Below are 2,815 nucleotides of genomic sequence, written 5' to 3'. Positions count from 1 at the left end.
CGATAACTCCATAGCGCTTTTTACAATGAAAGGAAATTAAACTAATTTATAGTTTCATGCTGTTTCCAGATGCATGACATCGCCACAACCAAACTAATTTATGATTAAAAAAACCAAAGTGGTACCAACTATAATTTGCTTCAAAACAAAGGCACACAAAGCGCAAAAAAGACATTAAATGTTCAACAAGTGTGCATTAACCTGTAACAAAAAAAAGTTTGATTATGAGAAAGAGGAAAGTATTACGTCAAAAATGCGAGTGCTTTTTGAAAACCGGAAAATCAATAGCAATGGTTTTAAAATAGTTATTTAATAAACTAGTTTGTTAATGAAGGCGATTAATAATCGAAACTGTGAGTGAGTGTCTTTAATAGTTGAGATTATTAATCGCCCTTTAACAAACGAGTTGATTACAACATTTTTTCGACGATCGACGCAACAATCAACATTCATATTTTCTTTTGGATTCAATTAGATGAAATTCTATAATAATTTTTATTTGTCCTTGGATTTCACAATCTTTACAATTATATTATTAATGACACAATTATTAACGGCTGCTATCAATGTTATCAACATTTTCTAAGTTAGAAGAAGAAACATTTAGGACTGATTTTGTGGCTTCCTCTTTGCTACCCATGTTTTCCACTGGCAATTGTGGCCCTGATGTATTAGAACTGGTGTTCATATCACTGCCACCTTCACCCAATATTGTTCTTGCAACATTAGTCTTATTTTCAATAGATGCTTCTATATAGCCTTCTGCTACTGAAGTCGATTTCCACCCACTATGTCTCTTGATCGTTGCAAAATCGGCCTCTGCATTGGACAATATGGAAGCAGAAGATCGGCGAAAACAATGACCTGTATATAAATTTGGTGTGGGTAGCTTCAAGAACGTCGCAATCTTCTGGGGAATTTTTCCAAGAGTTTTTATCCCTACTGGCTGGGTTGAACATTTATTTTTGCAATCATAAATGAAGAACCTCTTATGAGGAGTGTGTCTAGGACGCAGGGCAGAATACTTCCTGTATAACTGTAGGTAACTTGGCAAGTTCTCATTATCCACAATAGTGAATAAACGGTTTGTTTTAGTTTTAGTATTCTGTACTGTTATGAGTAATTTGGTTTTAAGGTCTTGAATACTGTCTACTGTCAAATGTAACAATTCGTCTCCCGCTACTCCAATTATTAACGCCACCTGAAAAATGTGTATATTTATTCTATTTGTTATTATCAAAATTACAATTTATTCCCAAACACCAAATTTTGTCAAAAAATGCGGACGCATGTTTCGATAGCAATGCTACCATCATCAGAGCGATGATTAAACTACCAAAGTTAAGAAATTTTTGTTGGTCCTAAATAGAAAACATTACTAAAATTTCCATTTCATGACGTAAAATTCTGTAATTTATCTTAATTAATAAACAAATGTAAAGAAGTAATTCCCACAAGTTTCATTGCATTCGGTTTAAAAATACTAAAGATACGAAATTTTATTAAAATGTTCGACATTTTTGGTTCCATCTGACAAAGACAAAAAATTCTAAAATTGTTTTTCGTGGTCCAAAAATTTTCTAATTTGGCACAATTAATGAACCTATTGAAAGTTGTAACTTCCCCATATTTAATTGCTTTAACGTGAAAACTATGTAATTTACAAAATTTTATAAAAAATAGTTAAAATTTTTGTTTGTCCTAAAACCAAAAATTTCTAAAATTTCCACTTTTTGATGTAAAATTCTGTACCTTTTCTCAATCAATAAAGAAATCTAAAGAAGTAATTCCTGCAAGTTTCGTTGTCTTAGGTCTAAAATTATAAACGTTACGGAATTTTATTAAAAATGGTCGAAATTTTTGTTGGGCCTAAAAAAAATTCTAAAACTTTCATTATTGTTCTAAAATTCTGTAATTTGTCTCAGTCAATAAGCGACTCTAAAAAAGTAATTCTTGCAGTTTAATCATGGCTCTGATGATGGTAGCATTGCTATCGAAACGCGCGTCAGCATTTTTTGACAAAATTTGGTATTTGGGAATAAATTCTAATTTTGATAATTTTTGTCAACACCAAGAATTGATCCAATAAATTTTCTATTTGTTATGATAAAAAAAACACACATTAGTCAACACAAATTCTGACTCTGGAGCTTCAGAAATGAACTTTTCTATTTCATGCTTTTCCAAGATCTTTGATTTTTTTTTTTAAATCCTTCCATGACGTTTTATAAGGGAAATTACTTTATAATATTTGCTTATATCAATGTTTTGTTTTATATTTAATGTTGACTTCAACACTGAATATTTAGGCCACATTCAGGCCAGCAAACCTTTACTTGAGATAACAAAGAAATATGCTAATACAATGTTTTCTGAACAATGTTTAACCTTCTTGTTTTTGCACCATAACATAAATTCTTCATACGTTTTTTCATACTTCGATTTGGATTTTTTTCGACAAATGTTCGCACTTTCTGCAACGTCTGGTGGTGTTTTCATTGTCACTAAACACTAAAAACGAGTGAACACAAAGAAAACACAATTTTTTGTTGTCGGAACGAAAAACACAAAGCCGGTTGTTAGGTTAGGTTAAATAATAAAGACGAATCAAGATGGCTACATCGATATTGGAGTGTATATTTAATATCGAAAAGAAAATCGATGTAAATTTAATACAAATTTATTACGTATCATCGTTCTGGTAAAATTTCAATTTGATAAATCATGAGCTTTAAAAACTAAGGTTTGTTCAGAGATAACTAATTTTTGATTAATTTGTGAATTGATCCAGTGATTTCGATATACATATTTCGAT

General features: G+C 30.7%; 1 long non-coding RNA gene across 1 annotated transcript; it reads right to left on the bottom strand.

Annotated features, from left to right (window-relative positions):
- Window positions 1-481: 481 nt before the first annotated feature.
- LOC148180749 (uncharacterized) lies at window positions 482-2,581 on the bottom strand. Its single transcript, XR_015771151.1, has 2 exons — window positions 2,389-2,581; window positions 482-1,201 (listed from the first exon to the last, which is right to left on the bottom strand). It is a non-coding gene; the product is annotated as an uncharacterized LOC148180749 (long non-coding RNA).
- Window positions 2,582-2,815: the final 234 nt, after the last annotated feature.

The sequence above is a fragment of the Gnatocerus cornutus genome, chromosome 1 (genome assembly GCF_029298725.1).
Source record: "Gnatocerus cornutus isolate USDA-ARS CGAHR chromosome 1, icGnaCorn1.1, whole genome shotgun sequence".
Classification (NCBI taxonomy): Eukaryota; Metazoa; Arthropoda; class Insecta; order Coleoptera; family Tenebrionidae; genus Gnatocerus; species Gnatocerus cornutus.
The sequence above is the reverse complement of the archived record's forward strand: the minus strand, read 5'-3'. Positions and strand labels throughout refer to the sequence as shown.